Source organism: Macadamia integrifolia, chromosome 9 (assembly GCF_013358625.1).
Source record: "Macadamia integrifolia cultivar HAES 741 chromosome 9, SCU_Mint_v3, whole genome shotgun sequence".
Taxonomy (NCBI): domain Eukaryota; kingdom Viridiplantae; phylum Streptophyta; class Magnoliopsida; order Proteales; family Proteaceae; genus Macadamia; species Macadamia integrifolia.
In genome coordinates, this window is record NC_056565.1 from 33026064 (window position 1) to 33041618 (window position 15555).

At 41.1% G+C, this 15555-nt stretch overlaps 1 pseudogene; it reads left to right on the forward strand.

Moving 5' to 3' along the window:
• The window catches only part of LOC122089721, a 16222-nt pseudogene extending 667 nt beyond the window's left edge, over positions 1-15555 (forward strand).

Consider the following 15555-nt stretch of genomic DNA (forward strand, 5'->3'; position numbering starts at 1 on the left):
TTTTTTTGGGGGGGGTGGGTGCGGGGAGGGGTGAGGAAAGATATTGAACTACCAAGCCCTACACATATAGTTCTCTAGTGAAAGGGTAGAGTTTGGCTTAGGTTTTGTTTTCTTGAACTAAAAATATATTCCTGGAAAATCAACATTTACTCATAAAATTTATTATAGTTTTTTCCCCACATGTTATCTGCTTTTAACAGCCCTTCGAAATCAGCCCACAATTGCAAGCAACAGAATACATGACATCATACCCCCAACAGATGTCCTCCATGGGTCATAATCGCATCATTGACCAAGATTCCACCGGATTTCTTCAATTTTGTTTTTTGGAGGTACAGCATTGGAAAATAAATTCACAGTTGTTTCCCACATTTTTGTATTACTTTTCTCTGAATTAACTATGGACTTGTTAGGCTTATACAATTTACCACACTTGGTTTTGGTGTGGCACAATTGTAATTTCCCTACACTTGGTTGAACTGCATCCCAACGGTTACCCCCCAACCCAAACTCAGAAAAAAGAAAAGTTATTGATACATAATTCATTTATGGGCAAATTACTCAGAACTCCCTTGGATTATGCCTTAATCTTAACCCCTACCCACGATTTGGAGAATTTACTTGGACCTCCCTACTTACTATACATATATACAAAAAAGCCCACTCCATTAGGTGAGTGCTGTTAAGTGATGAGGTCATCACGGTATGAAATCCAAATCGACACAATAACTATTAAGCCTTGTTGAACTGACTTTTTACCCTTCTTGGAAAACCCCCCAATTTCACTACCCTCTCCTACCTTCGTCTTGATTTCCATCGGCAAGAGAGTTTTGGACCAAGCTACCCAACGACCTACGACCTACGACCTACAATGACCTCTGATTCGATTTCTTCTGGCGGCCTCCAACTCCAACCAATGACCTAAGGTAAGTGAACTACAACCTCTATTTGAAACCAAGCTACCCAACGAGAAATCAACCTAGTTCACAAGCAGATATAAAACCACATCAACAGAGAGAAGAACAATAAGATTAAGGATTTCTCCAGAGAGTTCAAAGAAAGGAAGAAATAGAATCCGAACTCGAATTTGAACTAATAGAGATAAAAGAAAATGGAGATACAATTACATGAACCTGAGGGATCCATCGCTCTAGTCACTTGGAAAAACAAACCAAAATTGAAGAAGGGAGAAAGGAGGATCAAATCAAATGTGTAATCCTAGAAATCTGAACAATTTGAACAGACAAAAAGAGAGGAGAAGCAGAAGTAGTTGTAGGAGAGATTGAGAGATTGAGATATTGAGAGGAAAAAAGAATGAAAGACTTTCTGATGTAGGCCTAAGCCCATCAAATCAAGGTCCAAGCCCATAAAACCCATTTGGCCTTGGACCAAGGCATGACCAAGCACCAACAATATTGTGAACCAAGGCATCAAAAAACACTAAAGAAGTTGGCCCAAACACCTTGGCCAAATCCACCATTGGGAGTCCCTAAGAGATTCTTTTAAGTATCTTTTCCTTTTCCCTATGTCAAGAAGCTTCTCTTCCCTTGAAAGCTGCAAAAAAAGCCCACTTAGAAATCATCACTCATTTTGGAACAAGAATCAAAGGATTGAGTCTTGCATTAAGGCATTGGAGATCTCAACTCTTACATCAAGGCATGGGAGACTTCAACAACTCATGGAAGACCAACTAGTTTTCTATTTCTAGATTTTCTATTTAGTTTTATTTTCTTATGTATTTTTTGATTGATCCAAATCACAACTTGGAAGTCTAAGAGATGGTTGTAGTTTCCTAGGTTAAAGGTTGTGGTCCTATATATGGAGGACAAATTTTGAGTTGCAAATACATAGTTTTTCAATAAAAGAATTCTCAAAATTGCTCTAAGCTTCTTATTGTGAACTTTGAAGAGTTCCTCTTTGAAACCAAATTGAGTTTCACCCATCCTTGAAGAGTTTGGCTTTCAATCAGCCTAGAAGAGCTGAGCCTTCAATCTTGAAGAGTTGAAATCACAACCCCCCAAAAGAAGATCCAACCTAGAAAAGTTGAACCTTTGCAAATGATGCAGAACCGGGTTCCAAAAGTGGAGTCGGACCGCTGACAATTCTTGTAAATAAACTGAAGTTACCAAAGTAAATGGCACTCTTGTAAATAACCAAATGTACTATGGTGTTACTTGGTAGCTAAAGGAGGAGGACATAATAGGGATTATATTTAATAAGCATGGATAAATTAGGAAGGGACATAAAATAAGGGCAGCAAGTAAATAATAAAAGAAAGGAGGGGCACTGGTATGAGAATAAAAACAAAAGAAAGACTTTAACACAAAAAGACAAAGACAAAAAGACAAAACAAAATTTCAGCAAAGGGAGGAAGAGACTAAACAATTTAAACCAATGAAGTAAGAAAACAAGAAACAGGAAGGAGGGTTATCTTCTTCCTTCGGCCAAGGAATAGAGGCGGTGAAGTAGACAATGTTTCAAATAGAAGATCTCGATCACCAGGGCAGCACTCAAGCTGAAGTTCAGGTATGGAATTGCAATAGCAGGCTTGTTATAAACCCGGCTTCAATAAGCCTCAGCTGCCCAAATCAGAATAGATTCAAAACCTGCAACTAGGTCTGGCTGTAGGGTTTAAATTTTATACCTGAAACTGGTTTCAGTTCTGATAGGGACAAGAGCTTCTAAAAACCTTGATCGATTAGGGAGGAACAGCAAGAGAAGAGGAAGATAGACTTTCAGAAGGGGAAGGAAGAACAAAGAAAGAAGAGGGAGAGAACCACACACGCCTCTCGGAAGCCATGGTTTCAAACAAAAAATAAAAAAAACTTCAATCAAATTTCAATTCTTCAAATCTGAAATCTTCTTCATTACATGGCTATATAAAGAAAAATCAATGCATAACATTGGAAACTAATTAAAATGGAAACTAACCCAAATTAACAACTGAAATAAAAATTGAATTTTCTTACTAACTTGACAACACCCTTCACTAACAATAAAGGAAGCAAATCAAATTACTAACCAATTGCAAACTTTTCCATGCCTAACTGCATCAGCAAATATTGGTATTTCCAGATTCGGACTTGTGTAAGTCCAATACCTTGACGATCATTTTAAACCCTCTTTCACCTAGAATCTCAAAAATTCCTATTTTACAAAAGTTGTATCCCCACCTCTTATCTTCAAGACCCAATTTGAATCATCCCAAACCTATATTGAAGTAGAGAGTTATCCCCAAATTACTGGTTGTACGTCATTTTGTCTGCCATTGATTTCTTCTACAAAAGTAAGTACTCTCCCGATCCTTGAGTTTGAGTAATCCCGTGAGGGAGATTGCATCATTTTAGTATCACAACACAAAGAAAGGGTAGCAGAGGTAAATCTAATTCAACGTCCTTCAATAAATTGCATTCTTGTGGTTCTTTCGAATTAATGCATGATTCAAATGCCTCAAACAAATTGAACCATTTGATGTCATCATTTTCGTAGGTACCGAAAAGTGGTGATTTAGTGGGATCAAAATATTCATCTTCGTAAGATAAAGAAGAGGTCTCTGTTGAAGACGAGGGATAAACCGCATAATCAATCAATATTGATTTGAGTATACTCTTTCTTGCATGCAAACCTGATATGTAGATGGCGGGAAATTTTGATTGGACATGGATTGAGCGACACTGCTTGCATTCTATTTATCTTACAAAACAAGTCAAAGATTTGTTGTTGAAGTTGCATTTCTCCATTCAAATTTGTTAGTTGTTGAATACGTAAGTTGTCTTCCAACTGGGCTGAACAACAACCTCTACACTTGGGGGTCATAATAAGTGATCCTCTCCTCCAAAGCTCTGATACCAAAATGATGCAGTCTCCCTCATGGGATTGCTCAAACTTAAGGATCGGGAGAGTACTTGCTTTTGTAGATGAATTCAATTTTGGACATAATGACCTATGACCAGTAATTTAAGGATAACTCTCTGCTTCAGTATCGGTTTGGGATGATTCAAATTGGGCCTTGAAGATAAGAGGTGGGGATACAACTTTTGTGAAATAAGAATTTTTGAGATTCTAGATGGAAGAGAGTTTAAAATGATCGTTAAGGTATCGGACTTACACAGGTCCGAATCTGGAAATACCAATATTTTCAAATGTTCAACTCTTCTAGGTTTGATATTTTGGAGGGAAGGTTGTGACTTCCAACTTTTCAAGGTTGAAGGCTCTGCTCTTCTAGGCTAATTGAAAGCCCAATCTCTTTAAGGATGGGTGAAACTCAACTTGGTTTCAAAGAGGAACTCTTTAAGGTTCACAATAAAAAGCTTGGAGCAACTTTGAGAATTCTTTGATTGAAAAATTATATATTTGCAACTCCAAATTTTTCCTCAATATATAAGACTATAACCTTTAATTAGGAGGCTGCAACCTTTAATTGGGAGACTACAACCATTTCTTAGACTTCCAAATTGTGATTTGGATCAAATCACAAAATAAATAGGAAAATAAAACTTAATAGAAAATTAATTGAAGTCTTCCATGGTTGTTGAAGTCTCCCTTGCCTTGATGCAAGAGTTGATGTCTCCAATGCCTTGATGCAAGACTCAATACTTTGACTCTTGTTTCAAGATGAATAATGACTTCCAAGTGGGTTTTCTTTGCAGTTTCAAGGGAAGAGAAGCATCTTGACATAGGGAAGAGTAAGAGGTACTTAAAGGAATCTCTTAAGGACTCACAACGGTGAATTTGGCCAAGGGTGTTTGGGCCAACTTCTTCAGTGCTCTTTAATGGCTTGGTTTACAATATTGTTGGTGCTTCGTCATGCCTTGGTCCAAAGCTAAATGGGATTTTTGGGCTTAGACTTTGATTTGATGGGCTTGGGCCTACATCACCTTCACTTTCGAGCTTCTTGATGCTTGACCAGATCGAGATTCCAATACTAATTCTATGGTTACTCTCTTTTTTCTACACGTTCTATCTGGTCAAGCATATAGGTGAGCATGTGAGGTTGTAGGTGTTCAGTGGAGGTATCATTGAAACTTACCTTGGAGCAAACTTTGGTGGAGTAGCGGGTCACCGGTGGAGGAGTAGCACTGTAGTAGGTCACAAGCATAGTTTTTAAGGCGGTAAGGCGACAGAGGCGTTTGAGGGTCTTTCAGAGCGCCTTAGTGATAAGGCGGGCATAAAAGCATCGCCTTATCGACTAAAGCGTTCCTGTGTAATTTTTTTATAAAACCAATCTATTTGGCTCAAATCCTAGTTGAATCCTATTACTCATATGTTAAATAAATATTAAATATTCATATCCATACCAATGTAAGATATTCATCTAGAAAACAAATCAATAAAGTGAATAAACTAAATTCATCTTCATCAATCATCAATCATATTAACATATAATATAAATACATAATTATGAAGCAAAATTATAAATATAAAGAAAATAAGACAAAAAATACAAGTATTTATTATACTTACCTCTATGATGCCAAAATGAGTGCCTAAGTCCTAAGGTCATCTACTATATTTCTACTCCCGTCAAAGAAGAATGAAGCTCACCACTGCCAGAGCAAAATGGTGGCCTGGATCAATGGTTCTTCCTTGTTCCTTGATTCCTTTTCAAAGCCCTTTCTTAAAACCCTTGACAAAATCCAAACCTTGTTTGTGAATCGTGTTTTTGTTTTATTTGTTTTGGTTATTTTTGATGGAGTAAAGCTGATCCCATACATCTCAAGTGTTAACAAAACCATACACCTACTAATAAAAAATCTATATTTGAAATCTCCATGAAGTAATTTAAAAATGTGTTTAAAAAAAAAAAAAACCCCATAAGGCGCCAATTCACATAAGGCGGAGCACTGCCTTACCATCTCTAGACCGCATCAGCGTCAAGGCGCTGCTAAGGCGTCGCCTTACCAGCGCCTTAAAAACTATGGTCACAAGTACTTAAAGAACTTGGAATGTGAGGTTCCAACGGTGTAATTTTGAAGATGGGGTTTGTTATAATCCCAGATACATGTGATCAAACCAGAGAAAGAGGAAGAGAACGAGAAAGAGAAGAAGAATAGAAGAGAGAGAGCTGAGATCGAGATACTCCCAAGAGAGGGGAATAACCTGTGATCAGACCAGAATAGTTTGTCGCAGGCTAGGCCCTAATATTTATATATTAGAAACAAATAAATAGGTACAAAAATACCCTTAAACATCTAGTCAGCCCTAATACAGAGACAGGGATCGATAGGACATAATTGCCCCTATCGCCTTTGTCGTTGATTGAGCTAACGCCTCAATCTTAACATTCCCCCTCAAGCTGGAGCATATACATAACCCATGCTCAACTTGGTACAACCATAACGAAAACTAGGAGCAAATGGAGACCTAGTGAACATGTCTGCCAACTGATCTAAGGAAGGAACAAAAGGGGTCTCGACTAACTTCTTCAGAACAGCATCACGGACAAAGTGGTAGTCCACCTCGATGTGCTTGGTCCTCTCATGAAAAACCGGGTTACTAGTAATGTACACAACAGTTTGGTTGTTACAATACATCTTCATAGGCTTAGTTACTGGAAACCCCAACTCCAGAAGTAACGACTGTAGCCACATCAACTTAGTAGTGGTGTGAGCCATAGCTTTTTATTTTGCTTCAGCACTAGACCGGGGCTATGGTAGTCTGCTTCTTACTTCACCATGTAATCAGATTACCTCCAACAAATGTGCAATACCCTGTAGTGGACCTACGATCACTAGCAGAGCTGGCCCAATCAGCATCAAAGTAGCCAACTATTTCCATATGCCTATTAGGACGATAGATCAGCCCTTTTCCAGGAGCACCCTTTAAATATAGAAGAACACGAACAACAGTGTCCCAATGAGCTTTCTGAGGAGACTGCATGAACTGACTAAGGACCCCATGAACATAAGAAATGTTAGGTCGTGTGACAGTAAGATATATCAACTTGCCAACCAAACTCCTGTACTGATGCACATCTTGGAGAGGTTCACCATCACTAACACCAAACTTTTGGTGAGGATCCATAGGGATATCTACAGGCCTAGATGCAAGCATACCAATATCAGATAAAAGGTCCAACACATATTTCCTTTGAGATAAACTGATCCCCTTCTTACATCGAACCACTTCAATCCCGAAGAAATAGTGAAGCTGACCTAAGTCCTTGGTCTAAAAATGCTGCTGTAGGTAGTTCTTCACTTCAGAGATTCCTGCCTTATCATTACCAATAAGAATAATATCATCCACATAAACAACCAAGACAACCAGCTTATTACTTTTGCGACGGACAAAGATAGAGTGATCAGAGTAACACTGAGAAAAACCACAAGTTACTATGGTGGTACTGAACTTGTCAAACCATGCCCAAGGGGACTGTTTAAGTCCATAGATAACCTTGTGTAGACGACACACACGACCTCTATTCTCCCCCTGAGCAACATAACTAGGAGGTTGCTCCATATACACATCTTCCTGTAGATCACCATACAAGAAGGCATTCTTGATGTCCAACTGAAATAATGGCCAATCAAAGTTGACAGCAAGAGAAATAAGTAGGCAAACGGAGTTCAGCCTAGCTGTTAGATCAAACACCAAGAAATACGAAAATAAAGAGACAATAGATCCACACGACACAGAGATTTAACGAGGTTCACACACCATTGTGGTGTGCTACGTCCTCGAGCGAAGAAGAAGATGTTTCACTATGCAGAAGAGAGATTACACCTAAGTGGTGGCTATAAAACTTGCCCTAAATCCCTAGCTTGAAAAACCCCCCAAAATACAATGACTTGCTCAAAAAGACAACAGTATATTATATACTCCAAGTCGCGGGTCGACCCATCGGGTCACGGTCGATCCGGTCCAACCCCTCTGCTTCCATTATAGATCTCAGAAAACTTCCCATTCGGGTCGCCACCAAAATAGGTCGGAGCGTGTCAATCTTCAAAACGGGTCAAGAATTTGAGACAAACTTAACACTAGCAACCGGGGAGAAGGTCTCAAAATAATCAACCCCATATGTCTGAGTATACCCCTTGGCAACCAGATGGGCTTTCAACCGCTCAACAGAGCCATAAGAATGATACTGAATAGTGTTAACCCAACGACACTTCACCAAGTCTTGTAAATCTACTAGACTCCAGGTAACACGATTCAAGAGAGCATTCATTTCTACATCCATGACAGCTTTCCATCCAGGGGTACGCAAAGGGTCAATATGAGATCGGGGAATGGTGTTAGTAGAAAGAGACAGGGCAAGACCGTGGATGGTCGATAGGAGATGAGACAAGGAAACAAAGTTATCAATAGGATACACATCCATAGATTTTCGTGTGCAAGTGCATGTTCCTTTACGTTGAGCAATTGGTAAGTCATCAGGAATAGGAAGAGGAGCTTCACTAGAGGAAGACAACAATGGAGGGAGCAAATCATCTGGAGTATTGGTATCGGCACTAGGCTGCCCAAGCTTCTTCTTATGCTGATAAACCTATAGGGGTGGTATGTCGTTGGCACTAGGAACATCAGGAAAATTCGCCACACTACCGCACGCAAGGTTGTATGCGTCGCCGCACATACTGCCCGATGGCTGCATTACTGCACGCAAGATTGCGTGCGTGGCCACACATGTCGCGTGCCAGGTAGCAGGCGTGGAGGGCCGGTAGGGATAGGGAAGAATTCCCTGAGATGGGTTGCAGGGGAGAGGGAGAAATTGCACTAAGAAGGGGGGAAGAAGGAGAATCACACACACGCCTGCAGGCTTCACAAACGCTAAAAACTCAATTCATCATTCTATTCTCTAATTACTCAATCGGTTACATGGCATAAATAGTAAAAGAATTTCAATATGAAAAGAAAACTACTCTAATTTGGAAACTCAAATTAATTGGAAACTAAATCTTTGCAGCTATCACTTACCTAAGTTACCAAAATAAAATATTACAGGAGAATAAAAATAAAATCCTAAAATATCCTACTAGCCAAAGACTCAATATGGATTCTGTTCATCTCTTGCTGGACACCCAGATGGGTATAGATCGCTCCATGGGTGTGTATCTATATCAATTCCCCCGGAGTTGATAAAAACTCGTCTATGAGTTTTGTAGAACGGGAGAATCAACACCAATCGATCAGTATCCATCATTGCCTGTATGCAGTCACCATCGAAACCATGATTAAATGCTATGAAATCTACAACGCAAAGTTCTTTGGTGAAGTAGTGACTCGGGAAAATAAAATCTATCGGTTCACTAAAGAGATCAACCGATTTAATTTTTTCCACAAGTTGATCTTCAACTTCCAACGGTGCCATCTCATCTTCTGGTTCATCTACCTGTTGTTCAACGACTAAGATCACATGGTTGAAGGTAGAATGTGTTAGGGATTTGAGATCCGTGCAAAGTTGTTGCATCTCATCGAGCTTCTCTCGTATTAGCTGTATCTGTTGACGAATGTCTAATAAAAGATCTAGATCCATCGATCAGTTTTGCTTTTTTTTTTTTTTTTTTTTTTGAAAGTTCAAATAGAAATACAAAAGACTTTAACTCATACTTGGAAATAAGGAGAAAGAAAGATAACTAGGAATAATGGAAGGATAGAGGGCAATACTGAAAAATCAGAAGAATTAAAAAAAAAGAAACAAAGGGAATCGTGGATTGGGGTTACGGACAGAGGAGGCCTCTCCTTGGAGACGGAGCTAGGGGAACTCGACGGAGAAGAAAATGGAGCTCAACGACCAGTGGTGGATAGGAGTCAGTCGAACCAGGTATGTTCTTTATTTGCTGCTCTCTCTTTTCTTATTCTTCTTCTCGTCTTCTCTTCTTCTATTTTTTTTTTTTTTTTTTCGGTTTCTTCTTTCTTCTGCTCTTCTCATCTGTTTTTTCTTTTTTGCTTCTTTCTTCTTCTCTCTCTCTCTCTCTCTCTCTTTTATTTTCAGTTTCTATCTTCTCTTTTCTTCTTCTGATTCTATTATGTCTGCTGCTTCTGCTCCTTTTTTTTTTTTCTCTCTGGCTGCTGGCGACACCCTAGGACAGGGAGGGTGGTTCGATCGAAGGGAGTTAAGAGAAAGAGGAGTCGGTGAGGTGGGGTTGAGTTACTTTGAGGGATTTTTTTTTTCTTTTTCTGGTTACAGAAGGGGCGGTAGGTTGGAGAAGAAGGTCACCGCAAGGGGAGTAGGCTGGGTTTTGTTCTCTGGTCTGAACAGAGGCCTTCTTTCTTTTTCTAATGGCTGTTCTCAGTCTCTGTAGAAACCATAACAGAGGAATAAGGAAGAGTTGGGAAAGAAAGGAGTACAAAGGAAGGATCCTTTGGCTGTATCAACTGATGGAGGGCCAGTAGGGATAGGGAAGAATTCCCTGAGATGGGTCGCAGGGGAGAGGGAGAAGTCACACTAAGAAGGGGGGAAGAAGGAGAATCGCACATGCCCGCAGGCTTCACAAACACTCAAAACTCAATTCATCATTCTATTCTCTAATTACTCAATCGGTTACATGGCATAAATAGTAAAAGAAATTCAATATGAAAAGAAACTTACTCTAATTTGAAAACTCAAATTATTTGGAAACTAAATCCTTGCAGCTATCACTTAGTCTAAGTTATCAAAATAAAATATTGCAGGAGAATAAAAATAAAATCCTAAAATAACCTACTAGCCAAAGACTCAATATGGATCCTATTCATCTCTTGCTGGATACCCAGATGGGTATAAATCACTCCATGGGTGCGTATCTACATCAAGGCGTGGCCGCATATGCTGTGTGCAAGGTTGCAGGCAAGGCTGCACATACTGCGGGCAAGGGTGCACCACCGCGCGCAAGGTTGCTGGCAAGCGTGCACATGGTTCTGGGCAAGGGTGCAACATCATGAGCATGGTGGCGGGCATGGCCGCACACGCCATGCATAAGGCTGTAGGTTGTGGTGCGCATGGCTGCGGGCCAGGCCGCACTACGCACATGGCTGCTGGCTACCGAGCGCATGGCTGCGGGCCAGGCCGCACTACCGCACACATGGCTGTGTGTGTTGCTGCACAACCATGCTCAAGGTTGCGGGCATAGTTACACATGACACGCACATGGCTGCACTGTGGCACGCAAGGTTGCGTGTGTCGCTGCACATGCCGCGTGCATGGCTGCACTACCTTGTGCAAGGTTGGGGGAATGGCCGCACATGCCGCGTGCATGGCTGCCTTACCGCGCAAGGTTATGTGTGTGGCTGCACATGCCGTGCGCATGGCTGCACCTCTGCACGCAAGGTTGCGGGCATGGCTGCACATGCTGCCCGCATAGTGGCAGGCATGGCCGCACATGCCACGCACATGGCAGCACATGAAGCGCACAAGGTTGCAGGCATGGCTGCACTGCCGTGCACATGACTGCAGGCCACCATGCACGGCCGTGGCCCTTATGGCCCATGCAATAGAGGCTCGTTTGCTGCATTCGACTGCACATGAGGCACCCACTGCTGCACACGTCAAGGCCATGCCCGCACAACCTAGTATGGGTCTTTAATTCATGTTGTGAAAAACATCCTTTTGGGTTAGAAAAGCCTTACAATTGGCTATTTGGCACTCCAAGTACAATCATTTTCACTTAAACCCCGCATTTCTATTTTTTTGGGTATTTTTCATAATATTTCAATCATATAATATTAAAATATGTTGGAATGTTCCAATATCTTTTCAGAACATTCTATCAACCTTTCTAAGACATCTGAAATTTAGTTTTCCAAAAAATACATTAAAATGAATTTTTCATAAGTTTTTGAATTTAATATATTTTTTAATATTAAAAAAAATATATATTCATCAAAAAATTATGATTTTTATATGAAAATAATCTTTGGATTTTTCTCTAATTTTCTACCAAGTTTCATTGGATTTGGATATTTGTATCTAAAAAAATAGCCTAGTATCATTTTTTTTAGGGGGGTCATGTCCCTTCTGAAAAAGTGCAAAGAGCAGAAGAGCTACTTTGAGGGAGTGGGGTGCCACTCTCCCGGGGGGTTCCAGAGGAGCTACACAGCGGGGCACCTGAGCTTGAGTGGGCATGGTAGGCAAGCCCAAAAGACCCATGGCACGCGAAAAAGAGTGAAATGGCATGTCGATTTAGATGATTTGGCCCATGGTGTGCGCTGTGGCCTACCACAGTTTGCAGCTGGGTGCGCATGGCTGCCTGCCATGTGCTGCCACGCCCCCATAGCTGCTGACACATGCACCCGTCACCGCACAGAATGCCCAACAAAGGCATGGCATGTGAAAACAAGTACATGGCACGTTTGACCGATGATCAACCCCTCTGCCACACACCGCTGCCTGCCACCATGTGCTGCTGTGCACACATGGCTGCCTGCCATGCGTTACGACGCCCATGGTTTAAAGTATCTCCGATACCGATACAATACCCTCCGATACGTATCTTAAATTTAACCGACCAATACGATACACACCGATACGATACATGGAATATTTAAAATCCTTTCGTATCGATATATATCCTATGATACATACCGATAGGCATTAATACACCATCGATACACATCGATACAATACGATATGCACCAATACGACTCTATGAAAAATATAAAATCGAGGTGAAATGTATGTTTCGGTATGTATCGGTGAGTATCGATATGTATCAATCGGTACGTATTGGTGAGTATCGGTATATATCGATCGGTATGTATCGGTGAGTGTCAGTATGTACTTGAGTAATTGATTAATGTTATCACGTAGACTGGTAGATGAATCTCCTGAGGAAGTTCTCGGTGTAGTATTAGTGGGAGACATGGTGTCAGTACCATCGTCTAACACTACATGATTGGCTAATTGGTTGCCCACTCTGGCTTGCCATGCTTTGCCTAGCAAGTCTCTACGGCATGGTTGGACTTCCTGCAGTAAGTGCACTGAGAAGATGACTGATCAGACGGATGTCCACTAGAACCTTGACCAGTAGACTCACGATCTCCCCCACGACCGCGACCACGACCACGACCACGTCAACAGTTGGTGAGGAAGGCTGAATTGTCTTTGGAGGATTGATCAGGTTTGGTGGAAGATGTAATACGTTGTAGTCATGAATAAGTGTCATTCAGTGTAGGGATGGTATCGCTTGCAAGTAGATGACCCTTCACTGCCTTCAAGTCATTATTCAAACCAGCCAGAAATTTAGAGAGAAAAAATTCATTGCGCTGAGCCTTTAATTTATCAGTGTCTGTGGTCAAGGGCTGGAAGACATTGAGTTCTTCAACCATGCCCCTGAAAGCATTGAAATACTCTAGAAGAGACTTGTCAGACTGGCAAATTGGAACAGCTTTTGATAGATATCATAGATACAGGTCATATTCTTTTCCTGAGAATATGTTTCCTTCGAATCATTCCATTCACCTTTTGCAGTAGTGTGGACATTGGCAGCGCCATCTGGTTCCAGACTATTCCACAACCAGATTAAGATCAAAGCATTTTCCTTCATCCATTCGTTATAACCTTTATCAGACGATGGAGGAGGATTAGAGGTGGTATACTGAAGTTTATCTTTGGCCACGAGATAAACCTTTACAGACTGAGCCCAAAGTAGGTAATGTGAACTTCCTTTGAGCTTGATGGAGGTAATCTGGACATTCACATTGTCCGAGGTAGATGTAGTAGTCGCAGGGGTAGTAGACTTGGTCTCAGCCATGAGTAAACAAAAAAGAAGAACAAATAGGGTCACAGAGAGAACAATAAAAGAAAATACACCAGAACCACAGCGATAAGGGAGATCAGCGACCCTGTTATAATCGAATAGGGCAAAGAAGTTGGTGGCTGCGATCCAAGGTCTTCAATCTTCAGTTCAGCACTAGTATATCACGATCCATAAATAAAATAATTCACTCCATGTGATTTAATCTATAGTAGATGCAGCAGTAGGCGGCTGCACACCAGAAGGGTTCGACAGAAAAGCGAGATCAGCAGAGAGTGAATCTAGAAAAACAAGATTGATCACAGAGGCTCTGATACCATGTTATAATCCCAGATACCTGCGATCAAACCAGAGAAAGAGGAAGAGAGAGAAAGAGAAAGAGAAGAAGAAAAGAAGAGACAAGAAGAAGAGAGAGGCGAGATCGAGATACTCCCAAGAGAGGGGAAAAACCTGCGATCAGACCAGAATAGTCTGCTGCAGGCTATACCTTAATATTTATTTATTAGAAACAAATAAACAGGTAAAAAAATACCCTTAAACATCTAGTCAGTCCTAATACAGAGACAGGGATCGATAGGACATAATTGTCCCTATCGCCCCTGTCGCTGATTGAGCTAACACCTCAATCTTAACAGGGTTCATTAGGGTTTGGGTGGATTTCATATGTATGATCCCGAGATTATCTCTTGGGATTGATTTTTTGTTAGGCCAATTCCCTTGTTGTTGGCCTTGCCAAAGGTTGGGGGGGGGGGTAGCTAGTTTTCATGTTTCTTTCTTTTTTATTTTTCTTCTTTAATACAAAGGACCTTTTACGAAGAAAAGGGGACGGGTGTAATTTCTCGAAGTCAGGGGGGTGGTTGAGATTAAGGCATAATACAGGGGAGGTCTGAGTAATTTCCCCTTCATTTATTGATCTATTATCCATGTCTTCACTGATCCTGGAGATTTTAACTTGCGTTGGCTCTTTCACTATGGCATCCCTACCTACCTAGTCTACTGCTACTGCTGCCTTATTGTGTCATGGATTGTGTTTGCAATTTGTGTCTTTTCCTTTTGTTTCTTTTTTAGAACTGTTGCTCTTTCATGTTAGAGGACAAGCCCAACCAATTGGGAAAACAGTCCGTGTCGGTTGATGTCCAAGTTGTTATAACATATTTGCTCGTGTTTTCCTGTTGCATGGTGCAGTGCCCATGATGCAGAACATGGAAACAACATTAAGGTCAGGTGCTGTCCCTCAAGGTCCTCAGTTCCGGCAGGCCTCAATGGCTTAGCCTTCCAGTGTGAAGACAAACTTGAGCAATCCCAGTCTCAACTCGTCTTCCAGAGAAGCAATCATCAACAATGCTGAATGTCCTGTGAAATCCAATGACCATTGCGATGGGAATACTAATCAGACAACAGAAAAGCCAGTTGTGCCACCTGCTGCAAAAACTGCTGGATCACAAGATAAGGCAGCCAATGCACCTGTGGGTGATGCCCGGAGCAAGGTGCAGGAAGCGATGAGCGATGAATTTGCTGCTATAATGGCTACTGGAACACTGTGGGCAAGTGAGGCTGCAACACTTGCTACCAGGAGAGTGATGGAAAGATATGGAATGTTGAATGTTGCCATGCCACGCAGCTAAGAAGCATCATCTTTCAGATCTCTTCTCCCATTCTCCTTCCTTGCCCTTACTGGTGGATGGAGTAGCATTTGGACCGTCTCATGGCTTACGATGATTTTCTTGCGGTTGTGATTTTACAGAAATTGGAGAATTTTTAACAAAATTGTTGGTCCTTGTGTGTTCTCAAACAGGGTTAAGAACAGGCCCAATCTCTATAGTTTGTTGTTTGATGCTTCGATTATCGTTAATATATTTCAAGATGATTGCAAATTCCCTCAAAA